The 25,283-nt window shown below is 36.0% G+C and overlaps 1 long non-coding RNA gene across 2 annotated transcripts in view; it reads left to right on the forward strand.

The window, feature by feature from the left end:
* Positions 1–959: 959 nt before the first annotated feature.
* Positions 960–25,283, forward strand: part of LOC131073665 (uncharacterized) — a 79,746-nt gene continuing 55,422 nt past the window's right edge. The window contains exons 1-3 of one of the 2 annotated variants that reach the window (XR_009359003.1): positions 960–1,160; positions 1,240–1,302; positions 1,396–1,492. This is a non-coding gene — a long non-coding RNA (uncharacterized LOC131073665). Of the gene's footprint in view, positions 1,303–1,395; positions 1,493–25,283 lie in introns of both variants that reach the window. The other variant, XR_009112939.2, reaches the window with a different exon arrangement.

A 25,283-nucleotide genomic window follows, 5' to 3' on the forward strand; every position in this document is an offset into this window, starting at 1 on the left:
AGTGCATGCATTGTAGGATAAGAGCTATTCAAATATTCTTGAATTGCTAATGGGAACTATCAAAGAGCATCTCCTTAACCTAAATTTTGGTAATGGGAAGCAATCAAGACTAATAAACACATATAGCTAATCACCTAATCCACATTAACGATCACAAAATTCCTTCTTTCAAAGCTTATTGGAAAATAAAAATGAAAAGAATCAGGGAGGACATGGATATTGAGAAGAGGCTGGAGAATATGACTGCGCAATTACGATTTTAAACTCAGCCACACCTAGGAGGCACTTTGGTGGATATAATTGATTAGTTGTATGATTAATAACTTAAATATTTAATCGATTAACTAATTAAAAAATGGATAATATAATAGAAAAGGAATTCTCCTTGATTGCTTAAACCTTGTTTGAAATACAATCCAATATATATTGTGGATAAATTATAACTAGGAATGCGTATCTCTTTTCATGTATAGTTGAAGAAGCTAGATGAACTATGGAGATTGATCAAGGAATTAAGACTCCCAATTTGGATAATTACATCTATTATTAGACTTCTAGAAACCCATTAAGTTAAAATAATCTACAACAACATTCCATTTGTGGAAAATATAAACAAAGAAGATGGAGTTAAGATCTACTTAATTCATCTATACAATCAGATTACACAATCATGCAACCAGTTAAATGATTAGTGGATTCAGTTAACTCCTAGTTTAGATCTACTTAAGTCATCACTCATTCATGCAACCGGTTAAGTTATTAGTACATTCAGTTAACTCCTACTTAATTCATCACTAATTCATGCAACCGGTTCAATTAACTCCTACTTAATTCATTCATACAATCAGATCATTCAGGCATGCAACCAGTCTCCTAAATTTAGCCTTCAAATCCGGTTAAATTGTACGATTGGGGTTGAGAGTTGAAGGAGGAGGGTGAGGTGGAAGAGAAGAAGAAGAAGAAAATGAAGGTTTGCGATGGAGGCTAAGAGAGCGATATACTGAGAAATAGGGGTATTAGAAGGAATGCTGAGCAATTGAATGTAGCAAAAAGATTGCTTCAAATTTCTTCTGCTGCTCCTATTTTTCAGTATATTGCTCAGCGTTGAAGGAGGACGAGCTTCTTGAGGAAGGAGAACAAGAACAATACCAAGAGTGAAAGTGATTTTCAGTTGGAGATAATCCTGTTGCCTCCTTTTATATTTGTGAATTAATCACATTTCCCCTTTTTCTTTGACAGGCATTAATCTTGTTGTTTTAAGTCGACCGTTTCATTGGCAATACAGCAAAAAGGCATCCACAGGTCGACTTCTCCATTTACCTTAGCTGCTTTATCTAGACAGAATTTTATTGCATGCAACTTATTACATAGATTGTGTTGTGGTATTCTAAGCAGGATTCAATGCTTTTTCTTGATCGATCGGCAAGAGAAGAAACGTATCAAGGTGCAAGAGAAGAAAGGATCGGAGGTGCAAGACAAGAAAGGATCGGAGGTGCAAGGCAAGAAAGGATCGGAGGTGCAAGAGAATAATCCACATCTTTGTGGTGGATTACAATGGATCCACTTTTCCCGGTGCTTTTTAGAGGGAGTTTATGGGTGAGAGAGAATCCATTTTGAAATTGAGAGAGAAAGCAGGCGAAAGTGGTGGATCAGTTTGAAAAAGAAGTCGTCCGTGGGGAGGAGAGATTGAGAGGGATTTTCGATTCAATGGATCGGAAAGAATGGCTGTCGCCGTCCGTTTTCTGCTTTTTTGGCGGGAGAAAGGCAAGTGCAAAGTCGTTTGGAGTTTAGCTCTCCCAGCGGGGTCCACCAGAGAGCATCCATTGCCGGGCGTGTTGGTATGAAAAATCTGAGGCGGAATTGATGGAGGAGGAAAATGGAGGCCATGTTTATTACATAATGCAAATTGGTGTTATTGATATATATTTTGTTTTTAAAATTTGTTCCACGTCTCTTTCTTTCTATATATTGCTATAGAATCATAATTATTAATGCTCATTTCTCATGTCATTGTAAAGATTCTAATAATATTACGATGTGAATCGTAATATTGTTCCCACTTTTCAAATTTTTTTGTTGTCTATTATGCATGAGCAAAGTTAACATCATTTAGGATTAATGCAATTACGATCGATTGTGTTTTGTATTTACATGTATAGCATGGTGTTCTTGCAAGTGAATGTTTTATTGAATGAATGTTGAAATTAGCATTTAGACAATTAATGATATTCCAAGAACAATATAATAGCTAGGCAAATTGCCCATTTGGACGTGTCTCCGATTTCATAAGTGAAGGCATGTTACAAATTCTTATGAACATGAACTCAAGATCAAATTTGAATGGTAAAACTATTGGGAAATGATAGTATTAATCTCATCATTTGGCGTCTTAAATAATATTATATTTTATGTGTAATGACTTATCAATGCAATTATAGTTTAAATATTATGGTTGACAATTGTATAGAATAGTTAGCATATTAGATCTGAAAACTTTACTTTCTACAGGGTTAGGTCTTGATATTTGAAAATAAAAGTTAGAAGGGGATTTTATCCAAAAAGTATGTCCATTATATGTTTGGTTGATGTGTTGATTTCTCCAAATATTGGTTGGACAATCTATCATTGTAATAGGAGTATTAGAGTTCATTATATTGGTGTGCTTATTCTTGAAATTGTGAGATAAATCCACTACAATGAAATCCGATTTGATATCATGTAGATTTAAAAATTAAGTTGTATATAAATACAAAATAATCTAAACTTGAATATGATAACAAAGATTCAATCTCTTACTGTTGTACATATTTGTTGGAACTGGTCTCTTTGCACCTTGTCGTGTAAGGGGTCAAGCTTAGTTTCAAAATCTGGTGTTAATTGGCACAATGGCAGCAGGTAGGTTTCAGCATGGCGGGAAGCGGGTTTCAGTGGGATCTGTAACTGGTGTCTTCCAAGGTCAGGTGAATGTAGGAGTCCCCAATCCAGCTTACAATGTAAAAAAGCAAGGAGAAGCTAACTCGAAAGATGGTGGGGGCCAGAATATGGGGTTTCAAGTGGAGCCAAGTGATGGGACCCCTAAGGCGGGTTTTGAAATTTGTCCTTGCGAAAATGGGGAGTCAAGGGATCCTCAATCTAACCATAAGATCACGGGTGCGACGGAGCATGCCTTCCTCTCTAGAGTCGTGGGTAATTGATGAGCCTCGATATTCAAAGTCAAACCGACTGGCAAGTCTTCCTTTCCCCCTTGTTTTTGTTATCTCTGATAAGGACAACGGAAAGATACCTCTTGCGATCTTGGATTGGGTGATTGACCATAACATTTCTTTGATGGAGTTGTCCCTTGTTGGTAATTTATCTAGTCGGAGACCTAATATCGACTTGGTTAGGGTTTTTGGGAGTAAAATATGGAATTTGAAAGGACAGGTTGAGGTCTCTGCTCTTCCGAGGGGTTTTTTCTCCTTTGCATTCTCTTGTGCTGAAGATGTTTCGACGATTCTTTGTGGGGGGACATGGGTTGTGGGAAGATCTACACTTACCCTTAAAAATTGGGTTCCCAATATGGACATGTCTGACACCCTTTTTGAAACAAACTCTCTTTGTTGGACATGTCTGGACATGTACAACAAAGAGACATTACTCAAATTGGAAACCATAAATTCCAACTTATTAAAAAAGATCCAGTGACATGTGCACGATACTATAGGCATAGGATAAATGCAATGAAAAAACTAATGCTCTCTAATAACAGTTTCTTTGGAGACATCATTGACTACTTCTCAGTAACTGAATTTCAAAATTGAGGAAATGAACATGACCATTTCCTCATATGGACCAAAGATGCACCCATCTATGAGAAAGCCACAACTAAAGATATAGTGCAATTTGTTGATAAGTACATTACTTGTAGCACATAACCTTTAGACAATGCACTAGGAAGTTTACATAAGCATCACCACACAAAGCAATGCTGAAGAAAGAAAAAGACAAATTGTAGATACAATTTCCCATTTCCACCAATGCAAAACACAAGGATACTTGAACTATTATTGGAAAAAAATGAAAAAATAATCTCAAATTCTACGAAAATATATTCCACATTGCAAATAGAAAATTACGATGCCTCTTGCACCGTGCAAGACTTCTTAGATGAAATCCAAATAACTGAGGATGAATACATCCTAGCACTAAGGTCAACAATCCAAAGGCCAACGTTAGTACTACAAAGAAAGCCCTCACAAATATGGAACAATAGTTTTGCCAAACAAATGCCCTTGCTATGGAACCCAAATACAGTTGCACAATTCATACTAAATGCATATGCAGCGGTAATGTATTGCAATTCCTACATTGCAAAGTCGACAAGTCAATGACACAAGCATTCAATAGAATACGTCAAGAGCATCAACATGAAAACATAGATGCAATACAAGTGATAAGGAAACTTGGCAATGCACTACTAAACTTACAACAAAAGTGTAAAGCGGAAAATCGCGATCGAACCCTAGTTGCTCTCCCCTCTTTCGACTCCGAGGAGAGAGAAGGGAGATTCACTAGGGTTGATGGTTTTCACTTAGGGGAGAGACTTTACATTCAAAAGAGGCGTTGAAACCCACAAGATCCAATCCCACACAATGCAAGATCGGATGCTAAATGAGTTTCAAAGTTTAAGACAGCAAGGCTACCCTCTTTTGTAAAGAATGTGCATAGAAGAACTAAGCTAGGAATGCATAGAAAATGACAAAGATTCGCTTATAAACTGAGATAGGGATACAGTATGAAGCTGCGGACCTGGACTTAGCAGTAAAATGTCGATACGGCGCTGTCCTGCAAATTTGAGCAAAAGTTGTCGGGACGATGGCGCCCGACGCCACGGTCCTCCGAAAAATCCGTGAAACGAAGGGGGATCTGTTCGTCTCTGCACAAGGATTCCAGATCTTCAATTTCAGCTGCGTACCTGCAACCTACACACAGAAAAGCGAAGACGATTGGGGGGTTAGGGATTAGGGTTTTGCCTTTAGGTCAAACCCCGGTTTTGGAATTAACCAAGAAATGAGCAAGTGCTGTAAATGTAAATGACTGTAAAACAAGTACTAATACCTTGTTCTAAGGATGTTTGTATCCTTATGTGCAAAGGTATAGATGTTGTATGTTGTTGTAGTATGTTGTATGTGATCTCCTCTTCAATGGTTGAATCCTTGTCTTGAATGCAACACTTAGCCTTGAATGGAGACTTAGAAGGAATGCTTGAATGCTTGAATGTTTGAATGCTTGAATGTTTGAGTATAGTTTCCATGCTTGTACACATATGTCCTTCTCATGCCAAATGAGAGAGAAAAATGTAGTTTATATACTTGTCATTTAGGGCTGATAGACTGATTTTCTCGACCCTAGGCCGACCAAGAAAGTTTAATTTCCAATTTGCAAACAAAAAGACCCGAGACCCCTTAGGAGACCGGGCCCAAAATAGGACCCAGGGACCAGGGCACTGGGCGCCTTGGTCCTGAAGGACCAGGGCGCTGGGCGCTCTAGTCCCACCTCCCGAGACAGCAGGGTGCAAGGAGGTTCAGGCCAGGGTGCTAGAAAATGTAGTTTTCAGTGTCGTGAGCGAGTTTCAGGGTCTCCATTCAGGTTGCGTGTTGCGTTGCCATCGTGAAGACCGAAATGCAGTCGAAATTGCAAGTGTCGCAATTTTAGGACGCTACATTTAGCCCCCACTTTAGCGGGAGTATGTATGCTCATACTTCCGGTAAAGTACAAGGAAACAATATTGAAAGACTTTCACCACGTCGCAAGACACACCAAGCCCCCAGTGGACTAAGGATCTTACGAATTCGATTGACAAAGTAAAAGGGAAGATCACGAGGGAGAACCATGACTGTCAGTAGTAAGGTTCCCTCACTATGAGTCATGCAAGAGAAATACCGAAAATTTTCAAGGCAAAGCTGAGTTCTCCAAGAAATTTTCATGTATCTTGAAAAGATATGAACGGGATGTATGCCCCCCTACATTAAAGCAATCGCACATGCCTCACCAGGGGTGATTGCTTTAAGGTAGTGATACATATAAGAAAATGAAAAAGGGAAAGGAGCACGTTATCGCAAGGATTTAGCCCCCAAGTGTGAGATAAACCCAAGGATAATGGACACAAAACACAAAGCACGAGGTGACTTCGCTTTCCTCGGGGTCAGTATGCTGTATGATAATTCATGTATATATATCATATGTATGTATGCATAATTGTTCTTCATTCCCCAATCAAGGAAGGTCACCTAGAAGAAGGGAACACATGTGTCTTTTGAGTCAACATGAGAGAGACCAAAAGAGATCTCAATGCTTTGCATCGTCCTCGAGTAGACAACACTAAGGACAACAAATAGAAGAATGAGAGTAACATATAGAAGAAGTAACAAAAGAGAGGGGGAGAGAATCTGCTATGCTAATGAAACTAGTCTAGCACGTCATCTACCCCCCGATCTTGCTGATCAATGTTTCGGGAAGGCAGGGAACACGCTAGAGGAGGAACATCCAACACAGCAGATGGAGCTATCACAAAATTCAAACAAGGGCTATGTTCATGTTCCGAGCCACGTTGTTCTTGTCTAGGAGCTAGGATAAGTGCTTTAGAAAATTCATTAGATAAATGGTTATCAATATCAACAAGTTCATATTCACTATCAGAAGCAAGAGAAGTAACATTTTCATCATGAATAACATTTTCATCTATAGCATCATCAAGATTTATAAAAATAGGATCTTTAACTCGCACAGGATCAAGACCATCATGCATCTTATGTTTAGGAGATTTAGGCTCAATGTCCGGCTGAGGAGAAAATGGAATAATGCTTGTTGAAGGTGTTTTTGGAGATTGCAAAGTTTGAGAAGCAGCTGCTTGAGCTCTACGACGACGCTTTCGTCGGCGTTCACGTGCAGAACGATTTCGTCTAGTCTTAGTAGGAAGTTGAGAAGATTGAGGAGGAGGAATGTTCTCATCCTTAGCACTTGGGTGTTTAGGTTGTGGTCTCTTAGGCTGGACAATAAGAGAAGAAGAAGGTCTCTTCTCTCTATAAAAGGATGGAGGAGGAACTGCTCCATATAAAGGAGGAATTTTTGGTTTAGGAAGGAGACCAAGTCCATCATGACGAGGAGGGATAGGTCTACTTTTAGGAAGTTTATTAGATATAGACATAGTCACATCCATAGGGATGGGTTGGGAATCTTCTTGAGGAAAGACATTAGTTTTATCTTTCAAAGGAAGAACTTCCTTCTCAAGAATGATAGGAATATCAAGTTTAGGTGTTCTAGGTTCACTTAAAGATAGGATCATATCTATTTTCCACTTTTGATAAGATTTGAAAAGATGATCACTTCGTGGAGGAAGAGATTGGAATTGTTTAGGCCAAAAGTAATCAATAGGAACGCTAGAAGTTCTTTCAGCTGGTTTAAACAGACTATGATTGACAGTAACAACTTCACCATTATGGGAAAATTTCAAACACTTGTGAATAGGAGAAGCAATAGCTTTCATGGAAGATAGCCAAGGATAGCCAAGCTTCACACGAAAATTGTTCGGAAGATGGAATAATAGCAAAGTTCACATCAAAGGATTTGTTATGGACCTCAATAGGCAATGTAATAGAACCAATTGCAGGAGAAGAAAATGCATCAAATAATTTCACAATCACATCTGTTTTGTCATAAATCACTTGATTCAATTGCAAGGTAAAAAGAAATTCTTCAGTAATAACATTAATCATGCACGAAGGATCAATAAGCACTCCACGGCAAGGTGTATTCTTGACTTTTGCAACTATGTATAAAGGACCATCAGGTGCCCTAATGGTTTCACTGGAATCAAATGTGATGGAAGGTTCTTTAGGGTTTTCTTGTTGCTCTACAAAGTTAATCACATTCGGAGTCATAGACACAAGACGATCAGATGAGAGAGAGGAATCATTAGCCTCAATTGCATTAGAGGTATGAGAAGGTAATGGATCAGTGAAAATCTGAAGATTTTGATTAGGAGGAGCTACAGATGTATTTCCTTTATCATTCACTCCAGAAATAGAAATAGTATTATTATCAATCAAATCTTGAATTTTACCCTTTAAAGAAAAACATTTTTCAGTATCATGCCCAGGCTGACGATGAAAGTGACAAAAAGCTTTGTTATCAAAATAAGGTGAAGTAATCTTTGCAGGATCAATTTGCCTTATAGGAGGAAGAGTAAGCACATTTTGTTCCAATAACTTATTCATAATACTATGCAATGATTCATTCAAAGGAGTATACTTTCTTTCTTTCCTGAAAAATTTAGAAATAGGAGGCACACCTGATGCTGCATTCACATTGTGGTTGATGATGTTTTCATTGAATTTGATGGAATCTCCGTTCGGTTTAAACTTCCCAAATGGTTGTTGACTGCTATCACCCTTATCACTCGGAGCCATAGGATGTGATTGTTCCATTTGACTCACAGTCAGTTGATAATTGTGAAGAGTTGCACACAACTGTTGGAAAGAAGTAAACTCAGAAAACAGGAGTTTGTCTCGAATATCTTATTGTAAATTAGAAATAAAGATTCTTTGAATATCATTGTCAGGCACTGGAAAAGAAATTTGAGCATACAAATACTTATATCTACCAATGAAATCAGTCACTTTTTCTTTAACACCTTGTTTACAATGCATTAAATCAATCAAAGTAACTTTAGGACTTATATTGTTTTGAAATTGTTGAATAAAAGCATTTGCAAGTTGTTCGAAAGAAGTAATAGAATAAGAAGGCAACGAGCAATACCATTGTAGGGCTTTGTCTCTTAATGTTCTAGTGAACAGTTTTGCAAGCAACCTTTGGTCATAAGCAAAATCAGTACAAATTGTTTGAAAGGTCTTAAAATGTGTTAGAGGATCACCCTTACCATTATAAAGCTCCAAATGCGGGATTTCAACATGTTTAGGAGGGGTAGCTCGAACAATGCTCGCAACATCAAATGTGGGCACACTAAACTTAGATTGATTCATAGAGGCAATTTGTTGCTGTAAAGAAGAGACAGTTTGTGCAAGATTGTTAATGGTCGCTTCAGTCGAAGAATTCATATTGGATGTGTTAGATTGAGATGGAGGTGTTATGTTATTGAAAGAAGGTAAAGAGTAAGGTGGTGGGACTCTATGATAATTAGTCATAGGAGATGATTGGACAGGAGGAACACTACAAGGAGGAATGGAATGATTGAATGAATTGCCCCCTTGCGTCATGTTCATTTGTGGAGATATAATAGGGACACTCATTGAAGGAATGAATGAAGAAGTCGGATTAAATGAAGGAAGAGGATTAATTGAAGAAGAAGGGTTGCCCCCATGACTGGTGATCACAGGAGGAATGTCTTGTGTAGAAGTAGCCATTATGTTTGATGTAAAGGTAGGTATGCTAGCAATAGGAGTTGTCAAAGGAATAGAATGATTGACTTGAGTAGGAGTTTGTGTATAACCCAAATTTTCAGCACAACTCTTCATAGGCATCACATTCGAACCCACAATGTGTGCAATACCACGCAAAATATCAATTCCATATTTATCACTTTGAAGCATACGTTTTAGACCCTCAATTAAAGGAAGAGCTTGACTATCAGGGTATTCTTGAGACATCCATTGTCGAAAATCGTCAAATTGGTTATCCAATTTCGAAAGTTGTTCTTCAGAAACCTCATGGAGAGCTTCTTCATCATTAAGAGGATTAGAGGAATTACCCATGTCCTCGTTAAAAAGGCTATTCAAATTAGGTTCCATCTCCTCAGTAGTTAAACCTCGGAAAGACTTAATTCTACGGCTTCGTCTAACGGGAATAGTGTAGGTAGGGCTTATTGTTGTAAGACTCATGCACTAGAAACAGAGAGAAGATTTTGAATTTAGAGGTAGCAATTTTCAGTAAAATCAGCCAATCTTCTGGATTTAAGCTGTTAAATGCAATCACAACAGTCTCCCGAAATTTCGGAGAAAATGTCCGGGACCGTGGCGCTCGGAGTGCAACACGGTCCTTGCAACTTTTTTTGAAATTTGCAGGGATGAAAGGTATGATGATTTTAGAGCTAATCTGAAAAAATTGAGTGATTTTACGATCTGTAGATAGGCCAAATTAAAGTTGCAATCTCGAAATTGAACCCTACCATGATTGTCGAAAAATGCAAAATTTGAATTTTGGAAAAGAGAGGGAAACTGAAATTTTGAATTTTATGATTTTAGAGGGAATGCCAAAAGCAATGCAATTTTTGAAATTTAAAAATTGACTCAATTTCACGCAAAATTCAATTTTGAAAGCGGAAATTAAAGTTGTTGTAATTAAGCACTTAATTTCAAAAGTCACAAATTGTAAGAATTTGAATAAAGCACTGAAATTTCGAATGAATGCAAACACACTTTTCAGATTTAGGACAGTAAGAACACAATTTTGACACAAAATTTCAATTTTGATGATTTTTGAATGTTTAGAAGCCTTAATCCAAGCAATCACAAGACCAACTTTGACTGTAATTTTGAAGGTGTTAAAATTGATAAAATCAGTCAAAATTCTGGATTTTAGCAGGAAAGTACAGTAAGATCTAGCTCCCGAAATTTCAGAAAAAATGTCAGGGACGATGGCGCTCGGAGTGCACACGGTCCTCGCAACTTTTTTTCAAATTTTCAGGGATGAAAGATATTGTGATTTTATTGCGAAATCCAAAGTTACAACTGATTTGGAGATGTTTTGATCAGTGAAATTGTCAGACAAAAGTTGAATCAAGAGGGTTTCAAAAATTAGGGTTTTGACACTTAACCACTTAATTTTCAAAATTAAAGCACAAATATGAATTGATAATTTGTAATAGAAGGGCAGATCTGAAACAAGCGTTAATAATTAAACATTTCACAAGTTTAATTACTTAAAAAGAAAATTTAGGGTTTTTATGCAATTAACCTCTAAAATTTTGTCAAAGATCAAACATGGAAATGTAATCAAGGAATCCAATTTTCAGATCTAACTATGAATAATCAGAAAGGATGTTCACGTCGGGTTCACCAAAATGTAAAGCGGAAAATCGCGATCGAACCCTAGTTGCTCTCCCCTCTTCCGACTCCGAGGAGAGAGAAGGGAGATTCACTAGGGTTGATGGTTTTCACTTAGGGGAGAGACTTTACATTCAAAAGAGGGGTTGAAACCCACAAGATCCAATCCCACACAATGCAAGATCGGATGCTAAATGAGTTTCAAAGGTTAAGATAGCAAGGCTACCCTCTTTTGTAAAGAATGTGCATAGAAGAATTAAGCTAGGAATGCATAGAAAATGACAAAGATTCGCTTATAAACTGAGATAGGGATACAGTATGAAGCTGCGGACCTGGAATTAGCAGTAAAATGTCGATACGGTGCTGTCCTGCAAATTTGAGAAAAAGTTGTCAGGACGATGGCGCCCGGCGCCACGGTCCTCCGAAAAATCCGCAAAACGAAGGGGGATCTGTTCGTCTCTACACAAGGATTCCAGATCTTCAATTTCAGCCGCGTACCTGCAACCTACACACAGAAAAGCGAAGACGATTGGGGGGTTAGGGATTAGGGGTTTGCCTTTAGGTCAAACCCCGGTTTTGGAATTAACCAAGAAATGAGCAAGTGCTGTAAATGTAAATGACTGTAAAACAAGTACTAATACCTTGTTCTAAGGATGTTTGTATCCTTATGTGCGAAGGTATAGATGTTGTATGTTGTTGTAGTATGTTGTATGTGATCTCCTCTTCAATGGTTGAATCCTTGTCTTGAATGCAACATTTAGCCTTGAATGGAGACTTAGAAGGAATGCTTGAATGTTTGAATGCTTGAATGTTTGAGTATAGTTTCCACGCTTGTACACATATGTCCTTCTCATGCCAAATGAGAGAGAAAAATGTAGTTTATATACTTGTCATTTAGGGCTGATAGACTGATTTTCCCGACCTTAGGCCGACCAGGAAAGTTTAATTTCCAATTTGCAAACAAAAAGACCCGAGACCCCTTAGGAGACCGGGCCCAAAATAGGACCCAGGGACCAGGGCGCTGGGCGCCATGGTCCTAGGGACCAGGGCGCTGGGCGCTCTGGTCCCACCTCCCGGGACAACAGGGTGCAAGGAGGTTCAGGCCAGGGTGCTAGAAAATGCAGTTTTCAGTGTCGTGAGCGAGTTTCGGGGTCTCCATTCAGGTTGCGTGTTGCGTCGCCATCGTGAAGACCGAAATGCAGTTGAAATTGCAAGTGTCGCAATTTTAGGACGCTACAAAAAGTCATCACAACAAGCTGCCCACATTGTCCTCTCCCTCCCATTGAAGAAAAGCTCACGCAAATGCATATTCATTGACACAAGGCCCGATGACGAAAGGTCATTTTTACTAAAACCTCCTGAACAATTAAGAAAAGAAGTAGATGACTCTGAAGATATTATTTGCAAATCTCTGATGCACTACTACATAGAATGACCACCCACAATTGCTACTATTTGCCTTGCTGAATTTGTTGCTACCTATAACAAAGATGGCACCAAGATCAAGCAAAAAGCAAAACCAAACATAATAAGGTTTATCAATAACAACAAGCATATTGAAATAGAAAACTATTGTAGAGAGCAACTAGTGCTATGTGTACCATTTACCCTCAATGAAACTACCCTAAAAGATAATTTCCTCTCGTGGGAAAGTGCATACACACACCATGAGAAAACAATACTAACAAACTGTGCAAAATTTACATTTACTATTAACCTTGCATGGGGCGACATTGACAAAGCCATCGATGAACTCAATACTGAAAATCCTAACGATGTTAATGATGTCCATGTACCAAACAAATTCAACAAAGAAGAGCTATATGACATAGGACCTGATATCAACAAAAAAAGCCTCAAAACTACAGATGTAGTTGTCCATGGTGCATTTGAAATCGCAAAGCACACACAAATCATTGATAACAATGAATACTACAAATTAAGACAAATGCTAAACATAGAACAACAAGCAATTGTCAAAGACATTGCCATTAAAAAGATGAAAAACATGCAAATGCCATTGCATTTATTCCTCACTAGCAGAGCAGGAACTGGAAAGGCATTCACAGCAAAATCCATCTACCAAACACTTCTCCGCCTTTACAGTGCTTCCATTGACAATGATCCAGACAATCCAAAAGTTCCTATCACTGCATATACAGAAAAAGCAACATTCAATATTGGTGAAACTACACTAAATTCAACATTCCACATACCTTTTAACAAATCAAACTTTGTACTGCTTAGCACTGAGACTCTAGATACAATGTCAAAACACTTCACCCAATTACGCATCCTGCTAATTGATGAAATATCTTTAGTTGGCTCAACATTCCTCCGTTACGTAGACAAACGTTTACGTGACATAATGCAAACACCCACAACACCCTTTGGTGGGTTGGACACAATATTTTGTGGTGACCTCTACCAAGCACTACCAGTACTCGACTCCATTGTCTTTGAAAACAAACCAACTTCTACATAATTGTCGCAATACAATTTCTAGATAGACAATGTCAAGTGCTACCCATTAACAAAAACAATGCGACAAAAAGACAAAACTTTCATCTCTATCTTAAACAAAATGTGCATCGCTGCACAAACAAGTGATGACATTGACTATCTTAATCAACATTGCTTAAAGGAACCACCAGTTGACCCAACACTACCTCACCTCTTCTATAGGAAAGCTGACGTAGACAAGCACAATAATAAAATGCTAACAAAACTTCCAGGAGACACAATTGTCCTCCATGCATTGGATGAGCAAGAAACCAATACAGACACAATTTGTTTGTATGACCACACAACTACTTTGCCTCCCCAAATTCACGTCAAACCAAATATACTAGTTGAAATATATGCTGGCAATTACAATACTCAAGATGGTCTTGTCAATGGATCTGATGGAATCTTCAAAATACATATAAAACACAATGACATTGACATCATTTGGATTCATTTCAATGACCCAATAGTAGGAATACAACAACGCAAAAAACTTGCACCCTATTACAATCCAACCATTCAAACAAACTGGACTACAATACTCTGTATAACTAAAGCAATACAAAAACTAAATAGACAACCACACACTACAATAAGGAAACAGTTTCCAATTCAAGTTTCATGTGCACGTACTATACATCGATCACAAGGACTTACAATGGATGCTATGGCATTTGACCCCACTGGCATTAAACAACATGGCTTAACATACACAACATTATCATGAACTAAAACACTTGATAAATTATACCTGGTACACCCATTGACTCCAGCAAATTTTAAAGTTAAAAAAAAAGTGCACGTAGAAATGTTGCGTCTACTTTCATTTGCACAATGGAATATTGACAACAAACTTATTTGTTCCAACAACATTGACCACCTACACATATGCACACTAAACACCCGTACCTTACAGGCACACACATTGGACATACTAAATGACAACGTCTTAATGTCTTTAGACATCTTGTGCCTACAAGAGACACACATACATCCATCTCAAACAAATCCTCTAGCCAACCACTTTAATATGTATACAATGTATAATGTCCATGGAATCTCAACATTAACAAATACAAAGTTCTCTATTTCCAAATCCAAAACACATCATTCCACTAATATCGAAGCAATTACACTAACAATAATATTATCAACTACACAACTAAATATTTGCAATATTTATGCAAAGCCAAATACTCCAATTACACAAATTACAACAATTATTGATGAAATACTAAACTTCATAGATCTTAATGCACTACTCTACATTGTTGGCGACCTCAATATTGACATGTCCACACAAACCAAATCCAAACAAGTGCTTGAAAAACATATGCAAAAATACAATATAAATTTACTCTTAAAAGAAACGCACACCATAAATAAGCCACTAATTGATCACATATGGTCAAACTCAACTACCAACATATGCACCATTAATAGGATGGGAGCATATTGGACTGACCACCTCACAGCTATTCTAACAATTCACAATCCTTAAAATTCAATCAATCCGCCTCAAACAAGCAAAATTCAACTAAACTTTTCAAAAAACTCACTTTTCCAATTCAGCACTCGCAATTTACAACTTTTTTTTCCTTCCCAAAAATACCCAAATAACATGATCATTATTCAACGCTCTACTGTTTTTTCTGTAGCATTATGAATGCAACAACATACACCAACAACACCAAAGTCTGAGATAATGGACACTAACACAGACAAAAGGTAATATACATGCCCTATCTAAACATTACACATTCTCTTTTTCCTTACTACTATAGTACTAACACTCTTCAGTTTTGGCACAAGTCCAAAATTAACAATGAAATTTCATTATCGATCGACGACCTAAATGCCAGAAAAGCTGGAAACAATTTTCAAGGAGATGTTCTTGTCGTATACAAAGCAACATTGGACAAAGTGAACAAGACTAGAGAAGTTCTTTGTGCAGACCTCACAGATTTGAAGGGTGAAATGACAATAACTCTCACTGTCAGCAACAACTTACTACACAAATTCGAAGACAAAATCATCCCAGGCATGGGCCTCTCTATATCAGATTTTGACGTTGTTCCACGCACTGACTACGACAGAGGCGATTGTCACTGTGTTCTTCTCCTCAAGGACACAAGCACTCTTCAAGTAATTTCACGTATTTTACATGACTACAACTTCATCCAAAACACCACAATCAGGCACCTGCTAAATAACACAAGTGACTATCCTATTGGCACAATAGGCGCTTTGGTAGTTGCAGCAAAGAGATCTGGTGTACAATATACTTTGGAAATCAAAGATGCACACAATGATAATGCTCAGGTTCACATCTCTCACCCTTCTTTCCCTTATCTCTACTTTATTTCCAACCAACCTTCATCATTCTTTACTTTCCCTTTACCCACCATGCTTATCTATTTTCTCTCCTATTTTGCAGCTATGGATGAATGCCAACTTCACACAACACTATTTAGAAATAGAGAACAAACTACAAAGTAATGAGCTGCCACAAATGTTGTTCAAAAACATTGCGAAAAGAACTGATCTCAAAAATGCATTCTACATAGGCATTGCTACATTCATTTGTAGACTCAAAGACAAAAGAACATTGCAAAAGCTAACTGCACTCATCGAATCAACCACCAAGGTAACCAAAACAAAATTTTACACAGTCTACAACAAGCTATCCTCTTGGCGACTATATAATTGTTTCCTTCTTATGGTTGCAGGTCACAACTATTACAAATGCATTCTCCAACCCCTTCATTGATTTTTGCACTGGCTGCAAATACAAGTTTGACACATTCGGCATGCTCCATGGCAACACTGCCTACTGTCCAAAGTGCCAAAAGGATGTCAAGTATGAATATTCCTTGCACCTTAAGTCAACTCTCACAACCCCTTCTGACCATAAAATCAATTGCATCATAGAGAAGACTATAGCAGTCCAGCTAATGCCCACTCTACACGAGTTATCACCTCAGGATTACATAACCGACAAATCAAAAGTGATTGAAGTTCTCCGTGACTTCTCTGCCCAAGGAGAGTTCACTCTCAACCAAACAAATACAATCATCCACACTTCTGCCACCACACACTGATCCAGAAACATACAACTCAGGTAAGCAGCTACTCCTCCTTACGACACCTTGATCAAATAACACATTCCTCTCCCCTTATTCTCAGATTTATCCTCTTACACTTCTCTTTGACATTATAAAATTTCGTCTACCCACTTTGCAGGTCTCGGACTCTCTGCTACAATCTCAATGCGAACACAGCAAATGCCACCAGCTACAACTTTTATACCATGAATTTTGACTCCACGAATTAAAAACAATCACATGTCTTCTTATTTCACGATTTCTATTCTAGAATTTCATCAGTTATGTAAAGCTGATCAATACTCATTCAAGTAAATACAATTATGTCAAGGTACTAAAAATTTCCATTCTTATATGTAATTACTTAAACATATTACACAACGTTAGTATGAATACAATTTGGTTTATGTGAATTAATTGAATTCCCCTTCTGTGAATGAAAAATTTAAATGCCATCTTTAAGTCTGCTTTGCAACTCTCTGTCTGCTCACTAGTTTTTTATAATTTTTGGATTAACAATTATGTATGTTTACTAATATCTTAACTTTCATTCCCCAAAATGACTCATGCTAAACTAGAAAGCATTTCTATCCACTTACATTCTGCTGGTGTCAGTAATTGAAAGCATTCTGGCATTTCCTTAAATTTTGGAATGATTTGGGTATATTAAATTTCTCTTCCATGACTGTTGAACCATTTCTTTGCTAACAGAGCAGATCATTTCACCCATTTCTACTTTAATTACAAATTCAGTTCTTTAATTTCAGTCGTTTCTGTTGTCATTACAAATTTCTCTTCCACGACTGTTGAACCATTTCTTTGCTAACTGTGCTTTTATCGCATTTCTGTGCTGTCATCCAAAATTTCCAATTGAAAAATTATTACACAATTCTATTGAAAAAAACTTAAGGAATTCGCTCTCCTCTGAAATGTCTCTGTTAAGTTTATTCCAGAGTTTTGTTTTACGATTTTTTGAATGACTACTTCTTTTCTGAGTTGTTTTCTTTTTGGTTCCTGCGATACTTGTTTCCCAATTTACATAATATGGGGAGTGATCTAGTTCCATGCTTGAGACCACACTGCATTTTTTTCAATTTAGATATATAAATCTATTACATCAATGTAGAAATTAATATACTTTTGTTTTTTCCTCATAGATTTACTATCTGTCATTCATCTCAAATTTGTATGCAAAAATTATTACACATTTTTCTTCAAAAATTCTATACAAATTCATTACAATATTATTACACCTTTGTTCAGTTATCTTTATACATTTATTCCTACAGACTGAAAAATGCAATGTTATTCAATGGTGGAATTTAAATGTTGAAACTCAACGAAAGTATAATGCTAGAATGAGTGGCTGGTTCTCCTGGTTTAATCACTGGTTGAGCACCTGTACTGTATGATTCGAAAGATCTTTCATGATTATTTTCTGTATGGGGACTACTTTTTCTACTGTTGATCACCTATAACACACCTGTACTGCAATATTAGTAAGAAGAACGTGAGTCAATTAAGAATTATATTTTAAGATTCCAAGTTCTGTTTCACATTATGAGATGCTCAGCTTTAATGCATATTTAATTTAACATTTTAATGCTCAGCTTTAATGCATATAAAACATCACCACAATGATAAAATTTGCTTGGAAGATTCTCCAGTCTTGTCGACAAGTCCATTTCGTGCATATCCTGCAATCATCGCATTCCATGGAACCACATTTCTTTGGAGCATTTTGTCAAACAGTTCGCCTGTCTTGTCTATGGTTTCACGTATCCCATGCATGTCTACCAGAGCAGTTGCAACTATATCTCAAAAAAACCTCTATCTTTTATGCTTTGATGAATGTCCATACCCTGTTCCAAAGCTCCCATTTCACACAACCTGCGAGGATGGTGGCAAAGGTTGCAGAGTCTAGCTTGACACCTGCCAATTGAATTTGCTTGAAGTTCCTAAACGCTTGAATGTGCTCCTTGTGCTTCAACCCCAGCTTTTCAATGGCCTTCTTGATCACATTGATTCCACCATCGGTCCTCATAGATTTTGTGCCGTCAAATTTGACAATTGAATGAGAATAAGCGCATTATTAAAATTAATGATTTCTAGAACAAGACATCTTTTTTCTGCAGCTATGACAACCAACCTATAATTTGTATGAGCACAAGCACCGTTCCAATCACCCTGAAAGTTAAGCCAAAGAATGGTCAGATTTTATTGAGTGACAGGTCCAATGGCAATAAAGGAATGGAGGCCATATGAATTTAACGTTGGCATGACAGCTTCCACATTTCGCATACATTGTCTACTAGAGCAAACATATGCAAATTGTGGAACAATACAAAAGGCATGCCAACTGTTTGGCAGAATGTCTCAAACAAATATGGTTTCGTCGAATGACATAGTTTCCCTGCTCTCCTCTACCTCCCACATTCTTACATTTTCTCTTTTACGTACCACAAGATAACATTAGCCTCTTGAATGAGGCAACCTGTATTGGAAAGTTATTCCAAAGTGGTATGTTTGATCCAGATTCTTCTTAATTTTCTGATTTATCTTGCTCTATATTTTCTACTTAAAAATTGCATCTAAGGCATCTACGTTCAAATTGACTCCATCAAAGTTTTGTCCTCTCTTCTATTGCATTTCTTTACATCATAAAGAAAATACAAATAGGAATTTTATCTGTGTATGTATCAATATTGTACAAAATTATCAAAACCTTGCACGATCGTTACAATTATCATTATTACTTTCTTTATCACTAAATTGATTTTCAACACTATTATCCATTACCTTTTGTTTCACTCAAACGATCTCATATATCTAGCATCAACATAAACCTTTTCTAACTCCTCTCTACCATTCATACATTTCTTTTTCTCCTTAACCATCCTCATTTTTAACTCTCGGCAGGAACATGACGCTTTGCATCTCTTGTCACATAATGCATCTAGAATTTGAAGGCACTAATTTGAGTTTTTTTTTTTTCCATTTTCAATTGATTGTCTATTTGTGTACAATTCTTAGTGAAAAAATCTAAAGATTAAGTTTTGTATTCAAAAAGATTTTATATTATTTGTTACAACATGAAAGATGAGAATTCATTATTTCTATGTTTGTTTTTAATGCAAATTGGTGTTATTGATATATATTTTGTTTTTAAAATTTGCTCCACGTCTCTTTCTTTCTATATATTGCTATAGAATCATAATTATTGATGCTTATTTATCATGTCATTGTAAGGATTCTAATAATATTATGATGTGAATCATAATATTGTTCCCACTTTTCAAATTTCTTTGTTGTCTATTATGCATGAGCAAAGTTAACATCATTTAGGATTAATGCAATTACTATATCAAAGGATCAATTATGTTTTGTATTTACATGTATAGCATGGTGTTCTTGCAAGAGAATGTTTTATTGAATGAATGTTGAAATTAGCATTTATACAATTAATGATATTCCAAGAACAATATAATAGCTAGGCAAATTGCTCATTTTGACGTGTCTCCGATTTCATAAGTGAAGGCATGTTACAATTTCTTATGAACGTGAACTTGATCAAATTTGAATGGTAAAACTATTGGAAAATGATAGTATTAATCTCATCATTTGGTGTCTTAAATAATATTATATTTTATGTGTAATGACTTATCAATGCAATTATATTTAAAATATTATGGTTGACTATTGTATAGAATAGTTTGCATATTAGATCTGAAAACTTTACTTTCTACAGGGTTAGGTCTTGATATTTGAAAATAAAAGTTAGAAGGGGATTTTATCCAAAAAGTATGTCCATTATATGTTTGGCTGATGTGTTGATTTCTCCAAATATTGGTTGGACAATCTATCATTGTAATAGGAGTATTAGAGTTCATTATGTCGGTGTGCTTATTCTTGAAATTGTGAGATAAATCCACTACAATGAAATCCGATTTGATATCATGTAGATTTGAAAATTAAGTTGTATATAAATACAAAATAATCTAAACTTGAATACGATAACAAAGATTCAATCTCTTACTGTTGTACAATTTTTTTGGAACTGGTCTAATTGCACCTTGTCGTGTAAGGGGTGAAGCTTAGTTTTAAAATCTGGTGTTAATTGGCACAATGGCGGCATGTAGGTTTCAACATGGCGGCAAGCGGGTTTCAGTGGGATCTGTAACTGGTGTCCTCCAAGGTCAGGTGAATGTTGGAGTCCCCAATCCAACTTACAATGTAAAAAACAAAAGGAGAAGCTAACTCGGAAGATGGTGGGGGCCAGAATATGGGGTTTCAAGTGGACCCAAGTGATGGGACCCCTAAGGCGGGTTTTGAAAGTTGTCCCTTCGAAAATGGGGAGTATTTTTGTGGCATGGGAGTATTTTTGTAAACTCAAAAAATATGGAGGTCTGGGGATCAGGAGTATCAACTCTTTTAATTCCGCTCTCTTGGCTAAACAAGTGTGGAGGACTTATGATTATAGAAGAGAATAGAATACTATCTGGCATAACAAATATCTCTTCAATGTTCATTTTGTTCGTGATTTCCTGAACTCCTCTCATATCCCTGTTGGATCACATCTTTTGAATAACATTATCAAGGCCAAGGATGTTGTCAATCGTGGATCTTATTGGAAGGTTGGAAATGGATGGACTATCCGGTTTTGGGATGATTGTTGGATTGGTAAGAGGTCGCTAACCCTTGATCCTCAGCTGGGGCTTTTATTGTATTGCTTCTTTTGGGTCGATGGTGGTGGAATATTGGGTTGATGGCACATGGGTGAATCTCTTTGTTATTCATCCATCTCTTGCCTAGTTGTAGGTTTCTCTCCTTTGGGTTAAAGAATAGCTCTGAAGATGAATTGATATGGAGGTTTTCCTCTACTCGTAAATTCTTTGTTGCTTTTGCATATTGTTGTGATGATACTCATGTTCTATGATAGTCTAAAGTTTGGATGAAGCACTTAATACCTAAGATTGACATATTTTTTTGGCTTCTCTTTTTGAATAAAATCCTAATTATTGATAATCATGGAAGCACATAAAATTAATTTTAGGAGTTTAATATAATTTGATGTTTTTGTTTCATTTTCAATTGATTGTCTATTTGTATGCAATTCTTGGTGAAAAAGATCTAGAGGTTTAGCTATGTATTTAAAGGGATTTTATATTTATTTTTTACAACATGGAAGATGAGAATTCATTGTTTCTAAGTTTTTTTTAATGCAAAATTGGTGATATTACTAATATATATTTTGTTTTTAAAATTTGTTCCATGTTTCTTTTTGATATATTGCTATAGAATCATAATTGTTGATGCTTGTTTCTCATGCCATTGCAAATATTCTAATAATATTATTAGGTGAATCGTAATATTGTTCCCACTTTTCAAATTTCTTTGTTGTCTATTATGCATGAGCAAAGTTAACATCATTTAAGATTAATGCAATTACTATATCAAAGGATCAATTGTGTTTTTTATTTCCATGTATAGCATGGTGTTCTTGCAAGAGAATGTTTTATTGAAAGAATGTTGAAATTAGCGTTTGAACAATTAATGATATTCCAAGAACAATATAATAGCTAGGAAAATTTCTCATTTGGACTTGTGTCCAAGATGATAGTTATTGGCTTACTTAAAATTGAACCCCACTTTCATGAGTGAAGGCATGTCACAATTTCTTAGGAACATGAAATTGATCAAATTTGAATGCTAAAACTATTGGGAAATGATAGTATTAATCTCATCGTTTGGCATCTTAAATAATGTTATATTTTGTGTGTAATGACTTGTTAAAGCAATAATCTTTTAAATATTATGGTTGACTATTATATAGAATAGTTAGCATATTAGACTTGAAAACTTTACTTTCTACAAGATTAGGTATTGATATTTGAAATAAAAGTTAGAGCGGGATTTTATCCAAAAAGTATGTCCATTATATGTTTTGTTGATTTGTTGATTTCTACAAATATTGGTTGGACAATCTATCATTGTAATAGGAGTATTAGAGTTCATTATGTTGGTGTTCTTATTCTTGAAATTGTGAAAGAAAATCCACTACAATGAAATCGGATTTAATATCATGTAGATCTGAAAATAAAGTTGTATATAAATACAAAACAATCTAAACTTAAACTTTTTATTTTGCAGAAAATCAATTATAGGAAAAGATAAATAAACCACATACAAATATTCTTTTTTAATACTCAACAACCTGTAAAATAAATTAGGCTCTTAGACTTGTAAAATACATTTTGAACAATGATCATTGTTCTCCCCCAAAACATACTTATAACTCTCCAACTTAGGACTCAAAAATGAAGAATTATCATTGGGAACGTGATATTGAAGAGTTGTATGTGTTCTTTGACTTTCCAAAACTTTTCCTCCAAAATCCAACACCCCACTCGAGAACATAAGCCTTCATTTAATCCTTCAAGTTAGGTACCTCGTATTATGGAACCAAAAGATCACATTATTCAAAATTCTAATAGTCACCTGATTTTACTTTCCTCTCCTAGGTGTCACACTACATAAAGTTTATTTTATTTGTTTGTGCATGCCTTAATTGTTGCTTATCTTCCATCTTATATAATGTAAAATAGGGCATTTTGTATTTAATTATAGCAGAATAAAGGGAGCATTGGGACAATGGTGCGTTCGGGACTATTGATTTTAGTTTTATTGTAGCAGAATTCTTGAGGATTTGGGTCTAACATTGTTAAATTTGGAATCGTATAATAAAAAAATTCAGTTGTAGCAATTTTGATGATGATTTCCAATTAACTTGCATTGACGATAAATCTTCATGTGTCATTAACACATTGTGTGGCATCCAGAACTGTATACACCGATGAATCGATAATCTAGTATAAGATTTGTGTTTTAACACTACTAACTTTGGGTTCAATATCGATAGGATTGAAAAAACATACCTTTTAATCCTTATATTGGCCTTTATTTAAGGTGTTACATTCACACTTATGTTTGGTTGTTAATAACCAACCAAAAAATCTTGTATGATTACTTATTTGTTCATTCGCCTCAAATTATTTCAATGCAAAATTACTAATAGAAATGAAATAGTAAGTAATTTACTTTAATTTTGTTGGGGATAGACCATTGATGTTCATGCCTAGGTTTTGATAGCCCCCCAGCTCTTCGTTTGGTCAGTTTTCAAAGCTCATTCCACATGGACTTTTTTAGTGTTTCAAAAACAACATGTAAATGGGCCACTTTGAGCATTAATATCTTTCACTCAGATGATTATTTTCTCAAACCAATTGATCTCATGTCGCCATTTGAGTGGTTTTTCAAGGCAGTTTCTGCAAATACATAGGTGGTTTTGACCATTTTGCAAAACATTAAAAATCAAGTTTCAATGATTAAATTTTTGCAGATAATTTGTCCAAATAGATATTCTAATGGTTCTAGATCAATGATAATATATTATTATTTTAATTATTATTATGATTTAAATAATAATTACAGATGGAGTAAATTGGAAAAATGGTTCATCAAATTATTTAATAATGTTTTGAGATAACAATATTAAACATATTATTTGGTATTGGAAATATCATTTAAGTCATTTTATAATGATTTTAAATGAAAGTGTGTATAGCATTTGGTAGGCACGGGAAAGTTAAAAAATTAAAATCAAATCTTATCTCCCTTGCAATTTTATTTACCTCTCTGAAATAACGTGATGGCGTGATTGGAAAAAGGAGGGGCATTACTCATTGCGGCATTGCGATGAAGGGGATTTTCTTTAAAAATTTGGCTAGATAAAATGTAGGTTTTTCCAATAAGAAATTATTGGTGTAAAGATGTTTTACCCACAGTAGAGCAAAACTTTCAAATAATAAAAAATGGATGAGATAAAAGGCTTGTGAAGTATGTGAATAAATTTTAAAGTGAAAGATGAACCGCTATAGCAAGAAGGGCTAATGATTTTACCAGTATGGGTAAAATTTTCTATCAAAGGGGATTGTACAATTGAAAGTGAAAATGATCTTTTAGCAAACTATTGTCGAAGCTAAAAAATAATCCAACAACCAGTGTATTTATTCATAATAAAGATTTCCAGTAGGGCAATTATTTTACCAAGTGAGAAGATTTAAAAAATTGCCAAATAAATGCAAAACCATGCGCAGGCTAAAAATAAAAGAGACTTAAAAATTACCAAGCAAATGTGGATGCCATGGTAGATGTATGCGCAAAATGTGGAGGCACGCGCAGGTTTAAAAGGCACAGGCATAAAGCCTTTATCCCACATTGGTGGTGAGATGGAACTCTGTATTATTTAATTACAAACATCCTTAGTGTCCAAAAGAAAATAGACTTTTGGCAAGTAAGAAGGCTAAGTGCCCAATGGACCCCACACACACACGCACGCGCATCTCGAGGCAACTAAATTTTATGATGAAAATAGAGGTTAGCGGGTGTGCAAGTTAGATGATCCAACGGTGGTCGTTGATCCGCAAAGGGAACTAGCTTGCTAGTTACCCATCGCAGATCAACGACAAGGCGGCCCGAGGTCTAGTGGTAGGTCTGGCGGTGCTGAAGTGGCGGATGAGGTGGCAAATAGGTGGATCTGCGAGAAAACCAGAGGCTGAAATGTGGCAGAGCA

This window comes from Cryptomeria japonica, chromosome 9 (genome assembly GCF_030272615.1).
Source record: "Cryptomeria japonica chromosome 9, Sugi_1.0, whole genome shotgun sequence".
NCBI lineage: Eukaryota > Viridiplantae > Streptophyta > Pinopsida > Cupressales > Cupressaceae > Cryptomeria > Cryptomeria japonica.